Below are 15,000 nucleotides of genomic sequence, written 5' to 3' on the forward strand. Positions count from 1 at the left end.
ACAATCATGCCAAACATATCTTGGGTAAACCTGGCCTTCCCTAAATAAGACATGTCTCTTTCATTTTGTGCAGTAATTCAAACTTGAATTTCCTGCAATCAAAAAGCGTTTCCTATTAATCTTGAAATGTAACAATAATTGCTATTGTTTTTCTCCTGCGATAACAGGCTGGGAACTTTCCCACACCTCAAGTACGTGATGAGATGATTCGGGGCAAAACTGAAAATACAAATGAACATTAAGCTGGGACCGTCATCGTGTTTTCATATTCGGGAAAAAAAATTGAGTTCCGAAATTTCAGAAAGCCTTTGAGCACATGAGTTTCTTCACTGAATTGTAATTCCATCCATTTCATGGAGAGTGGAATTTTGGAATCGGGAAGATTGGAATAGTGCAAGACGTAAGGAACTGGTCGATATGCATCATTAATGTCTTCTTTTTTTTTTGATGAGAGGAATAATTTGTGCTCAGTTTTTTTTATCATTCATCAAATGAACCATACTGTTGACAGCATCGGTTCTGCTGCAACAATTCCTGGGAAATTAATATGTTAGATGGTTTGCCGTTGCCTTCCTAGTCGGCAGTCAGGGTTGAAATTTCTTATTTGTTCAGTGTCTGTTCTTGCTCACCTCCTGTTCATATATGACACTGTGGGATCTTTAACGTCCAACAACGATCTTTATTGTCCACCATGATGATGAATCTAACGTGATTATGAATGCTTCACACTGTAAGCAAAAAGACTGGTTAAAGCTGGGTCAAGATTCAAACCCATGTGAGACAGTTCAAAGGCAAGTGCACATAGCTCTGGGTAATACTGACAATCTCTGTTTCATCATTTAATATATATATATATATATATATATATATATATATATATATGACCAGTAATTGCTTTATCTATCTATAATTCCAGCAATGTATGTGTCTGTGTGTGTGTCTTTGACCGCTGTTTCTCGACCACTGGTCCAATCTAATTGAAACTTGCCAGATATATTGCTGGGGACCTGAGGATGTGCCTTTTCAAGGTTTGATATTAATCGGACAAGTGCCTCCCAAGTTATGGCCATTTATTTACCAAACCAATGACAAGACACGTTGTTGCGTGGGCGTGGCCGATGGGGAAGGGAAGCTCAGCCGCGTTCCCCATTACGGGTTACAACGTACGGGCTTCCAGAGTGATGACCGTGTATTCTAATAATTTCTCGATTTCTTATGCGCATTTATAGATAAACACAATGCCCCAAGTTATGATCGTTTTCATATGAGACGGTGCATAAATTTCGGTAACATCAGTGTGAGCTGGTATACCCTGAACCAGGAAGTAACTTTTATTTTTTCATTTGGGCGTTAAAACTAAATTGCGAACAATCATAACTGCGATATGCGAACTTCTGGGCCACGCACGTATGGGCACGTGAGAGCGAAGAAACGGCCTGTGTGGTTGGTGTTTGTTGCTTGTGGTTTGAATATTTATTTATTTATTTATTTATTTTTTACGGGCACGTACTAGTTTATTAAAAACTTGCTGTGACGTTATATGGTGTATTGTCGAGTTGGCTTTCAACAGACACTCTGATCAGTCAGCCCCACACTGCATCTGCATCATGATTCTGTCAAAGGGCCCGCCATCATTTCATATTGTGACATAATTTGTGATTTCACATCTCATAAGCAGCCTTTAATGTGCCATTTGGTTGACATCACAATTCTGTGACACTTATCAACAAAATAAAAATTAAAAACTACAACCCACAATTGAACACCACTCCTTCCCAATTCCATATCCAGGCAATGCATGACGTCATCACCAGGCACTGAAGGGAGGGAGTACTCAGTTTTCACTCCGTTTTCTTGTTACTTGCAAAATCTCAGATTTTTCAAGTATATTGGTCAGTTTGTCTGTTATTATCTTGCCAAAACGAAGTTTTTGCAAGATATGTTAGTCAGCTTGTATGTTTTTTATTTATTTATTATCTTGCCAAAACGAAGTTTTGCAAGATATGTTAGTCAGCTTGTATGTTTTTTTGTTTTTTTTTATGTTTGTCTGTAATCACGTATAAAAAATTCTGCAGAGCACAGTTTTCATCGGAAATTTTCGTAACTTCGCATATCAGAGGCCTATAGAGGTCCCTTTCAGAGCATAAAATTTTGAAGGTCAAGGTCAAAGGTCAAGGTCACTTTGTCGCAAATCAGGGGAGTCGACGAAACCCTTATTTTTTGAGTAATTTTGATCGGATTGTCTTCAAACTTCATGGGAATATAGTTCATGGTCTGGCGCTCAGCTGATTAATGTTTGGTGGCGATTGGCCTTGACCTTCATGGTTAGTGCCTTCGGTCAAACATAATTGACCCCAAAGTCAAATTTTCAAGTTTTAGGAACCATATCTTCTCGTACCTCAAATTGAACACCTCGATGAGTGCTTTCTAGATATGTCAAGCTTGAGACATTATGACGTCATTTGGTGACGTTATGAGGCAAACGCATATTTTTCATGGTTGCTCTGTAGAACGATTCTCATCGGAATCTCTCGTAGGCAGATATTCCTCAAGGAGTCGCTCCTGGTGGATAGCAGCTCTGTTCACCTCAGTGTGACCTTAAAGAAGTCACACGTGGTCACCTTTTGGCAAGATACGGGTCACCCTGTGGGTGACATTGGTTTATTTTGTCTGTTTTTCTGTTTGTCGTCTATCGGTCACAATTCTAAACCGATCATCATGAAACTTTACCAAGTTGTAGAGGTGGTCTCAACTGAGAAACCTATTGATTTTGAGGTGAAAATTCAAAGGTCTTCTTGAGGTCACATTTCTAAAATCGTCATTTTTCATCCGATTGACTTGAAATTTGAACAGGATTTGCTAATTGTGTCAATGATTTGGGAAACTAACTATTTTGGCATCAGAACGTCAAAGGTCAACTCAAGGTCAAACTTCTAAAATCAGCAAATTTCATCTGAAAAATCGTCAATTTTCATACGATTAACCTGGAAATTAAGCAGCAATTGCATCGTGCATCACTGAATTTGGAAACCAACTAATTTTGAGGTCAAAAGGTTAAAGGTCAAACTTTAATCTGAAAAAAAATCAATTTTTATCCAATGGACCTGAGCTTTGATTAAGATTATCCATTTCATTAAGATTAAAATTGACAATTTGATGGAACCATGGCAACCTTTGGAGAGAGGGGTGGATGTCGCAAGTATCATGCTCTGCACGACGTCTTTTTATTGTTTGTTTGCTTGTTTGTCCGGACGATATCTCAGCCATTCTTTGAGCTCGGAAGTTGAAATTTGGTGACTAAAGTGAAGATGTGCTTTGGCAAAAAAGTTATTTTTATTTTTCGATTAATCAACTAATTAATTACTTAATTATTATAGATTTCTTTATGATTTATTTATTTTATTTCTCATCCTGGCAATATCTCAGGTACATTTTGAGCAAGGAAGCTGATATTTGGACATGACTGCGACCAAGTGATTTGGCTAAAAAGGGCATCTTTAATTTATTGATTATATTGAATAAATTGTTTTTTAATTGATTAAATGATTACTTTTTTTATTTTTCGATTAATTACTTAATTTTCAAAAAATCACAGGTTCGGATGAAAGAGTGGTGGTTTAGGTATGCTATAAGCCAATTGATTAAGAAATTAATTATTTTACGATTATTATTTCTTTATTTTTATTATGCAATTAATTATTGTACACCACTCCCTCCCAATTCTGTCTCCATGTGCTGCAAGGTGGTTGAAGCCTGGTGTTGGCGCAGTGGTAAGGGCAGTGGCTTAGGACCCAAAAGGTCCTGAGTTCAAGCCCCGTTGGGACACTGAATTAATATATGTATTGTTACGTTTGAGGGGGGGGGGTATGCATTCAAAGGGTAATTAGGATGTTTAATTAGGTATGCCATGCTGTTCGAGTTTACCAGGATCTCGATGTAATAAGTAGCAATTCAGTGGTGATAAGTTGTCTAGTAAATGTTCATTTCTTCAAGGGGGAAATGATAATTGTCACGTAATTAGATAGGGACACGGGATAGGTAAGTGTGTCTGCATAAACCCCTTTTAGTAGTCCCTGGAGGCTGGCCGTGACGTCACAGGACAGTGCTGTGGATGGCTCTGCCCCGTGATCATGATTGGCGGAAGGCGACGGCGGTGGGCCAATAAAACGGCTCGATTGGAAGTGACGAGGACGGGAGGATAAAAAGGTTCTGTTCGGGGTCGAAAAGGAAGAGGAAGCGGCTGACCCCCTGTTCGCCTTTGCCCCCTGCCTTCGACCTTTCACCTCGCTCCCCATTGGCCCGAGAAAAAGTGGGCGTGAATGCATTTTGATCCATGAATTTGCATATAGCGACCGCCCTCCAACGCCCTGGAGGCGGGGCCAAATCGCCCCTCGCTCACCGATTGGACAGAACAAAAGTGGGCGTGAGTCGTTTTTGATCCGTTTTTGGAGCGGAAAGTCCGTGGTTTTGTACACGCTGTTCGGCGCGCGCCCTGCACGAGTCCAATACCGGTACCCACAAGCGGCGCAAGAACGGTGGCGATGCGACGGTTGCGAGGGTTGACGGCAAAGGTCGTGGCTGCTGTGGTGAAGCGGCGCCGCTGTGGGTGGTTGATGTTGTGATGACTGTTGAGACGCGGTTGGCGGTGGTAATCATGGCGGTTGGTCCAAAATAAAGATAGTAAAAGAAAAACGGCTATCCTGAAGAGTCGCAGCATGCATGAATGACATTTATTCCCTCTAGACAACGGGTTTGGGCCTAACTACACATATACTTACCGAGATATCTCACCTAAGGGACCTGAATGGTGGTTTGCGAATTTGGTCAACCACAACAATATATATATACATACATACATACATACATATATATATATATATATATATATATATATATATATATATATATATATATATATACATATACATATACATATACATACTGTGACGTCCACGGGACTTGAACAGTCCCGCCAACGTAGAATGAGCCGAAACGATGGAGGCGGTTTATTTATTTATAACCCAAACATGGCGGTTCTAATCGCTCTACCGCAAACGGGACGAGGAAGGTGGCACGAGTCGCTTTTCACTGAGTTGATGATGTTTATTTGTTTTTATTATTAACCAGAAATAACAAGACTCGGCAAGAAGAGGGATCCGGGGCGATTCGACGGGATGGTGTGGGATCGGGCGTGGGGAAAACACAGACAATTCCAATGAATATACAATTCTCAAACCCTCTAAGGCGCCAAGCACACACACGCACACGCACACGCACACACACACACGCACACACACCCACAAAACGTAGCTACTTCTGGTGGTCAGGCTGGACCGTGGTGTGGACGCAACTGTCCCTGGATCAGCGTCGGACGAGCTGGCCTTGCTCTCGTCGGGGGGGGGGGGGGGCAGGAGAAACCGTGGTGCTGTCGACCTCCTGGTCCTGGCCCAAGTCCGTTCACAGCCACCAGGGAACCAGTTTTGGCGCCAAGTTGCGAGCAGGAGAGGGAGGCAGGTCCGCCCGCCGTTCGACCCCGTACTCCGAGTCAGCAGAACCCCAGAGCCAACCAAGGTGAGGCACGAGGCTCAGCAAGGCTCCAAGACACGATGAAGAACACGATCGAATCAGCACAACAACAAGTACGCTTCCCGCGCAACAGCCTCCACACCAAAAAAACATGATCTTTTCCCAGCTGTTTCAGAGCTTGCAGGAACTGATCGATTGTCTCCCCGGCTGCTTGCTTGCGTGTGTTGAGAAGATGTCGTATGTACACCTCGTTCTTGCGCTTCACGTAGAGCGCCTGCAGCACGTCGATCGCTGCTTCGTAGGTGTCACACTCCGAGAAGAGCCTGTATACGCTGGGCGAGACATGATTCACAAGGGCGGCCAATTTGTCGGCTCCCTCTTCGATGATGGTCAGATAGTGTGAGAAGGAACGGAACCAATGCGACCATTTCATTTCTGAAATATATATATATACATATATATATATACATATATATATATATATATATATATATATATATATATATATACATATATACATATATATACACATATATACATATATATATATATATATATATATATATATATATATATATACATATATATACATATATATATATATATATATATATATATATATATATACATATATATATATACATTTATATATATATACATTTATATATATATACATTTATATATATATATATACATATATATATACATATATATATATATATATATATATATACATATATACATATATATATATATATATATATATACATATATACATTTATATATATATATATATATATATACATATATATACATTTATATATGTATATACATATATACATTTATATATATATATATATATATATATATATACATATATACATTTATATACATATATATACATCTTTACATATATATATATATACATATATATATATATATATATACATATATACATTTATATATATATATATATATATATACCAAGTCGAAATATATATATATATATGTATATATATATGTATATATATATATGTATATATATATATGTATATATATATGTATATATATATATGTATATATATATATATATATATGTGTATATATATATGTGTATATATATATATGTATATATATATATGTATATATACCAAGTCGAAAACACCAGGGGGTTGACTCAGCCTGCCATCCTTCCGAGGTCGGCGAAATGAGCACCAGTTGTACTGGGCCCGGTGTATGCCCCAGTTTGAATAGGTGTACCATATCCCAATGTGTCGTAAGAGGCGACCAGGGTTGCGTCAGGAAGGGCATCCGGCGTAAAAACCTATGCCAAATTATTATGCGGACAACAAAACGAATTTCCATACCGGATCGGTCGAGGCCCGGGTTACCAACGACCGCCATCGGTACCGGTAGTCAGCAGGGTACCAGTGGAAATTGTGCTACTGCTGGGCGAAGGAGGAGAAGGAGATGGGGAAGGCGAGTCCGGAGGCAGTGGGAGAGGGGAAAGGGTAGAAGTGTGGAGGTGAGAGTTGGAACTCTGAATGTTGGGACGATGACTGGCAAAGGGCGAGAGTTGGCTGATATGATGGAGAGAAGAAAGGTGGACATACTGTGTGTACAAGAGACCAAGTGGATGGGGAGTAAGGCTAGGAGCATTGGAGGTGGTTTCAAACTGTTCTACCATGGTGTGGATGGGAGGAGAAATGGTGTCGGGGTAATCCTGAAGGAAGATTATGTCAAGAGGGTATTGGAGGTGAGGAGAGTGTCTGACCGAGTGATGAGTGTGAAGTTGGAAATTGAAGGGGTGATGATGAATGTCATCAGTGCATATGCCCCACATATGGGGTGTGAGATGGAGTATAAAGAAGATTTCTGGAGTGAGTTAGATGAAGTGGTGGAGAGTGTATGCAAGGATGAAAGAGTGGTGATTGGAGCAGATTTCAATGGACATGTTGGGGAAGGGAATAAAGAGGATGAGGAGGTGATGGGGAGGTACGGTCTCAACAAGAGAAATGTGGAAGGGCAAATGGTGGTAGAGTTTGCAAAAAGAATGGAAATGGCAGTGGTAAATACGTATTTAAAGAAGAAGGAGGAACACAGGGTGACATACAAGAGTGGAGGAAAGTGCACACAGGTGGATTACATCTTAAGTAGGAGATGCAACCTGAAAGAGATTAGTGACTGTAAGGTTGTGGCAGGGGAGAATGTCGCTCGACAGCATCGATTGGTGGTCTGTAGGATGACTTTAGAGGTGAAGTTGAGGAAGAGAGTGAGGGCTGAACCAAGGACCAGATGGTGGAAGCTGAAGGAGGAAGACTGTTGCGTGAAATTTGGGGAGGAGGTGAGACAGGCGTTGGATGGTGGTAAACATGGGTGGGATGATTGGGCAACGACAGCAGAAGTTGTGAGGGAGATAGCTAGGAAGGTACTTGGTGTGACATCTGGACAGAGGAAGGATGATAAGGAGACTTGGTGGTGGAATGAGGAAGTACAGGAAAGTATAAGGAAGAAGGGGTTGGCAAAAAAGAAGTGGGATAGTCAGAGAGATGAAGAAAGTAGGCAGGAGTTCAAGGAGTGGCGTCGAAAGGCAAAAAGAGAGGTGGCAAAGGCCAAGGAAAAGGCATATGGCGAGTTGTATGAGAAGTTGGATGCAAAAGAAGGGGAAAAGGATTTATACCGATTGGCAAGACAGAGGGACCGAGCTGGGAAGGATGTGCTGCATGTTCGGGTGATAAAGGACGCAAATGTGAATGTGCTGACTAGCAAGGAGAGTGTGTTGAGAAGGTGGATGGAGTACTTTGAGGAGCTGATGAATGAAGAAAATGAGAGAGAGAGAAGGTTGGAAGAGGTGGAGATAGTGAATCTGGAAGTGGGGTGGATCAGTAAGGATGAAGTGAGGACTGCTATGAAGAAGATGAAAAGTGGAAAGGTGGTTGGCCCAGATGGTATACCAGTGGAGGCATGGAAGTGCTTCGGAGAGATGGCAGTGGGGTTGTTAACCAGATTGTTTAATAAAGTCTTGGAAAGTGAGAGGATGCCGGAGGAGTGGAGATTAAGTGTACTGGTTCCGATTTTCAAGAATAAGGGTGATGTGCAGAGCTGTGGAAATTACAGAGGGATAAAGTTGTTAAGCCACACCATGAAGTTGTGGGAAAGAGTAGTGGAAGCTAGGTTGAGAGGAGAGGTGATGATCTGTGAGCAGCAATATGGGTTTATGCCAGGAAAGAGCACCACTGATGCGATGTTTGCTTTGAGAATGTTGATGGAGAAGTATAGGGAAGGCCAGAAAGAGTTACATTGTGTGTTTGTGGATTTAGAGAAAGCTTATGATAGGGTGCCAAGAGAGGAGTTGTGGTATTGTATGAGGAAGTCGGGAGTGTTGGAGAAGTATGTGAGGATCGTGCAGGATATGTATGAGGACAGTGTGACAGCGGTGAGGTGTGCGGTAGGAATGACGGACCGGTTTAAGGTTAAAGTGGGATTGCACCAAGGATCGACTCTGAGCCCTTTCCTGTTTGCAATGGTGATGGACAGGTTGACAGATGAGATCAGACTGGAGTCTGCATGGACTATGATGTTCGCGGATGACATCATGATCTGTCGGGAGAATAGGGAGCAGGCTGAAGCGAGCCTTGAGAGGTAGAGGTACGCACTGGAGAAAAGGGGAATGATAGTCAGTCGGAATAAGACGGAGTACATGTGCGTAAATGAGAGGGAGGGTGGTGGTATGGTACTGTTGCAAGGAGTTGAGGTGGGGAAGGTGGATGGGTTTAAATACTTGGGATCAACTGTCCAAAGTTACGGAGAGTGTGGGAGAGAAGTGAAAAAGAGAGTGCAGGCAGGATGGAGTGGGTGTAGAAGAGTTGCAGGAGTGATTTGTGACAGAAGGGTAGCTGCAAGAGTGAAGGGGAAAGTATATAAGACGGTAGTGAGACCAGCTATGTTGTATGGTTTGGAGGCGGTGGCACTAACAATAAGACAGGAAGCCGAGCTGGAGGTGGCAGAGTTAAAGATGCTGCGATTCTCGTTGGGAGTGACGAGGATGGACAGGATAAGGAATGAGTATATTAGAGGGATAGCGCAGGTAGGACGGTTTGGAGACAAAGTGAGAGAGGCGAGATTGAGATGGTTTGGACATGTGCACAGGAGGGAAACGGAGTATATCGGAGAAGGATGTTGAAGATGGAGCCGCCAGGAAGGAGGAGAAGAGGAAGGCCAAAGAAGAGGTTCATGGATGCGGTGAGGGCGGACATGCGGGTGGTTGGAGTTTCAATGGAAGATGTGGAGGATAGAGCGAAATGGAGACGGTTGATCCGCTGTGGCGACCCCTAACGGGAGCAAGCTGAAAGAGGAAGAAGAAGAGTGCTGCAAGGTGGTATCGCCGGGTGCCTGAGGCAGTGGACACAGCGATGTCGCACGCTGGAGGATTTGTTATTTATTTATTTAGCATAGGGGCGGTGTACATTGAATGTACCGATACTTGTTTCAGGATTTTTTTATTCCCAAAATTATTGTCATAGTTTTATTTGGAGAAGGTTTGCAATCATACATGGTGATATAACAACAATAACGATTACACTACTTGATAACTGCTCTCACCATTGGATAATTATATACATTTTTTTGCCTCTGCTGATATAGTTTCCAGTGGCATTATGTTTTCAGGTTGTCCGGCTGTCCATCCGTAGTCCATCCATGATAATTTTCTCTCTTTTTTTTCTGCAACTGCTTATCGGATTGACACAAACATTTCACCGTGGGTGCGACTACTCATGTAGAATGTTTTTATGATAACTATGACATCATAGGTCACATGGCATGGCAGCGATGCTGGAAAAAAGAAAACCTTTTCATCTCTGTATTTCCGAAACTGCTCCATGGAAATAATTGAAACCTGGCACATGTGTACTCCCCATGGGAAGCAAGTGTGATTTTTGTGATGACGTCATAATTGCATACTTCGAACACTTTATCCAATCAGGATGAAAAATTTTGAGGGTTATCTCTGGGTAAATTGCATGGGGCGGGGGGGGGGGATTGATGCCATTGGTCACGTTCAGCAGCCATATTGTTTTTAATATGTAAACCTTCAAAATCTTCTTCTTTGAACAGGCTGAACGGATCAAAGCAAAACTTTACAGGTATGATCGCCTATCCATGAGGACCTAAAAGGTCTCTAACTATGACATCACATGGTTTGGCAGCCACATTGGATTTTAGGGGATCTGTGGAAGGTATCGGTATGAAAATTATGACATAATTTGTGTCATCGTCTGAAGTGATGACATTAGGGGATCTGTGGGAGGGAGAGGGATGTGGCGGGGTGAACAAGATAGACACTACAGGGACTTTCAGGTCCCTACATGACAGGAACTTTCAGGAAGGAAAGCAGGGAATTTGAAGGAGGTGGGTTTGGGGTGGATTAACGGGGGTAGGAAAGATCATGGTTTTGGATGGGGTAAGATAAGGGATGGTGGTGAACAGCTGTTTTGAAGACCTGGAGGAAAGAGTGGGATTGAAGCGAGTGTGGGAGTTTGTTCCAAAGTTGGGAAAAATGACTAATGAAAGAGTGAAGGTGAGCAGTGATTCTTGATTTTGGCAGTTTTTCCAGAAGGGGATTGCTGGCGTACCTTGAGCGCCCCGTGGAAAGATGGGGGGACATATCTCAGACAGAGCTAGGGTGGGGTGGGCGAGACTGGAGAGGAGATGGTAGAAGACAGAAAGACCACCGACCTGCCTGCAATGAGAGAGTGAATGCCCCAAACACTCAACCTCATCGCAAGACACACCAATGATCCTAAATCCCTTGGTTTCCACAGCGTGAAGCTGAGAAAGGTGAGAGGTGGGAGCACCAGCCCAGAGGGGAGAGCTACATTCCATCAGGCTGTGGTTGAGAGCTTTGTATTTGGTCAGGATCTCAGGTGTGCCAAGGAAAGACTTTGCACAATGGAGGATGCCCAGTCAGTGCCTGGCTTTTGAGGCCGGCTTGGAAATGTGGCTTTCCCAGGAAAGATCATGGCAGATGGTGAAACCCAGAAGCTTGAATGAAAGGACTTCTTCAAGAGGATCATTGAGAAAGTAGATGGGGGGAGGGGGGAGGATTCCAGATGATCCTTTTGGAGAGACATAGTGAGAGTGTAAGATTTGTCTGTATTAAAAGACATGTTCCATGTTTTGGACCAGCTTGTAATTTTATCTAGCTCTGCAGAGAGTGAAGAAGCTGTGGCTTGCTGAACTGAGGGATGACAATTGGTAATGCAGAGGCAGACAGCATCAGCAAAGAGATGAAGAGGATTATCCTGAGTGTCAGAGAGATTATTGATGAAAACCAGAAAAAGAACAGGGCCCAGAATACTGCCTTGAGGAACTCCAGCCTGGACAGTTGGAGGGGATGAGAGAACTCCATTAAGGGATACACATTGGCTGTGACAGGAGAGGAAGTCTGCGAGCCATGAGTGGAGATGGCCTTGGATACCATGGGAAGAGAGTTTGGTGAGCAGGGCAGGGTGTTAGACCAAATCGAAAGCACGTGATATGTATAGGAAGGTGGCTCTGATTTCTTGTCTGGCATTGACGATCTCCATCCATTCTTTGGAGAGCAGAAGCAGCATATCCGGGGTCGAGTGACCTGGTCTGAATCTAAATTGATGATCGGAAATCAAACCATTGGAGAAGAGGAAGGATTTAATGTCTGAAGCGATGATGGATTCCATAACCTTGCTGATGATTGAGAGAAGGCTGATTGGTCTGTTGTTGCAGTGTTCTGCTTTTGCACCTTTTTATGCAGGGTGGTAATGTTTGCTGATTTCCAAGCAGATGGCAGATGACCTTGAGCAAATGAGAGGGTCAATAGAAAAGAGAGAGGGTGAGCAAGAGTAGCAGAGCAGGTTTTTAAGCCACGTGGGCTAATGTCGTCTGGATCGGTTGCAGAATCTGAGTTGGTTTGACCGCAAACTCTCCACCTTGTCGGGAGAAAAGGACACAGAGTCCAGGGACAGTTGGGTGTGACTGGTCAGGCCGGTACAGAAAGGGATGGGTTTGGGACACAAGATTTAGAAGCAAACACAGAGTTTAGGCATTCAGTCTTTTCATGTGCAGTCTCAGCTGTGTAGCCATTTGAGGTAGGGGAGGGGATGGATGGGGAACATACACCAGTAAATGACTTAACTAGATGCCAACAGGATTTGGAGGAGGAGGGAGACAGGTTTGAGAGTTCAGACTTGAGATGATAAGAAAGATGTTGTTTTCTGGCTCCCCTGAGGGTAGACACACACTTGTTTCGAGCTTTGTGGAAGGAACTGAGATTGCGTTCAGTTGGAGTTGCCTTCCATGAGGTGAAGGCAAGTTCTTTCAGGACAACTGCCTCATCTCAAGCTTCAGTGTACCATGGGCAGAAGGAAGGGTTGAACAACTGAAGAGAACAACTGAAATCTATGCATGAGAGAGAGCAAGTTTCTTTAAAAGAATTCCAAGGATGAGTTGATGTCAGAGAAAGCAGATATGGGAGACCAGCATAGGTGTTTGATGGCTGTTTGAAGATCCTGCCAGTCAGGCTGAGTGAAATGCCAGACCTGACGGTGCTGAGGTGGATCTCTGATAACAGCCAGAGAGATGTCCACTTTGACAAGGACGTGGTCAGAATAACCGATTGGAGCGGAGGTAGAACGGCAGATATTTTCAAGGAAATTTGTCAAAATCAGATCCAGAATAGATGGAGTACCGTTGGTTGAGATCCGGTCAGGAAGTTGACCAATTGAGTTAGTCCCAATGAATTACAGAAGTCTTTTGCTGATGTGCTTTGCCAGGTACCCACACCTAGCCAACTTTGAGAGAGGTACCCACACCTTGCCAACTGGCATGATGACAATTGAAGTTGCCACCTTTCAGGAAGAGAGAGTTGGGATGAGAGGATAGAAGTTGGTCCACGTTTTCGGATAGTGAGGTGTAGATGGAGTCATCACTGTTTGGTGGACGGTTCAGTACACATATAAACATGAGGTGGGAGTGGAGGGGAAGCCGTAGCCAGAGGTATTCCTGGGGGTGCTGGGGAAGAGAGGGCAATGCATGGAGAGTGAGGAATACAGTTTTTGATGAAGAGAGCAACTCCGACGCCAGGACGAGTCTCATATCTGTCACACCAGAGGAGGGATTTAAATCAAACTTGGTGCAAGTTTGTGTAATGATGTAATAATGTGGGCAGAGGCATATCTGGCTATGTTGCGTCGTCGAAGAGTGCCATTTTAGTTACAGTTGGGACGAGATGAATGAAAAGAAAAATCGATCCAGTTTAACATAAGAGAAATCCATGAAATGTGATTCAAATATGCTTGATTAGGCACCCGACTTCAAGACGATGAAAATGAATCACCTTCCATGACAGCTGCTTGAAATGATAATGTGTATTTTCCATAAAAGGTGCATGTGCAAAATCAATGAAGTTGGATTATGCAAAATGAATGTGCATGACAGAAATCCCAAGCCCTTTCTGACTGGGATGCATTATCCTGCATTCTATTTGAGGAAATGGATTACAAATTTAATTCCACGGCATCGATTCACTTGGCAAGTAAACTTTGGTTGATTGCTCGATGGATTACCTTTTGCAAAATGAAATAAATGCTGATGTATCCCTTAAAGGAGGCCAATTGAGGTGAGAAAGTGGAGAGGTTAGATCGGAAGATAAAGCCACAAATGTGGAAACTACACACACACACACACACACACACACACACACACACACACACACACACACACACACACACACACACACACACACACACACACACACACACACACACACACACACACACACACACACACACACACACACACACACACATCTGCACACACCAATTTTATTGCAAGGCCTGAAGATGTATGCTTCCTTATGCTGAAGTTGAAATTGCCTCATGTGGTGGGAGAGGGCAAGGTAAGGTGGAGGGTTTACTAAAGAGGAATGAATGGAAGCAGTGAGCTTTGAGTTGTCTGCAAGTGCATTTTATATCAAAACTTATCCAAATCCCGTAAAGTTTTAGATTTTTGATTCGCTTTAAAACTGCAATGGATGAAGACTTCGGGAATCACAAACTTCTGATTCTGAAAATGTCAGCAAATATGCATATGCTTATGGTTTCAATCAGACTCATGAAAACACAGTTTGTTAACATGTCCTTATCTTCTTTGGACTGACAGGGTGGCCAAAAGGTACGCAGACTCGACTCTAAGCTGTCTTGCCTGGGTTTGAATCTCGATCCAGCTATAAACTGTGATTCCGCAGTTTCAGAGGCAGGGTGATTCATCGATGTGCGTTGTCTCTCAGATGGATGTCAAACGGATATCCTGTCTGCCAGCATTAGATGGTGGACGTTAAAGATTCCATGGTGTCCTTCACGAAGAGTGGGCGAGCTATTGCCAGCACCCTGGCCAAATTCCAAATTCCGACCCCAACCAGAGGGCATTGCATCAGCAGCA

At 43.0% G+C, this 15,000-nt stretch overlaps 1 long non-coding RNA gene across 1 annotated transcript in view; it reads left to right on the forward strand.

Annotated features, from left to right (window-relative positions):
* The window catches only part of LOC147021599 (uncharacterized), a 124,692-nt gene that overhangs the window by 2,335 nt on the left and 107,357 nt on the right, over positions 1 to 15,000 (forward strand). The gene's annotated exons all lie outside the window — the stretch shown is intronic.

Source organism: Eptatretus burgeri, chromosome 8 (assembly GCF_056783735.1).
Source record: "Eptatretus burgeri isolate ZD-2024b chromosome 8, Ebu_testis_v1, whole genome shotgun sequence".
NCBI lineage: Eukaryota > Metazoa > Chordata > Myxini > Myxiniformes > Myxinidae > Eptatretus > Eptatretus burgeri.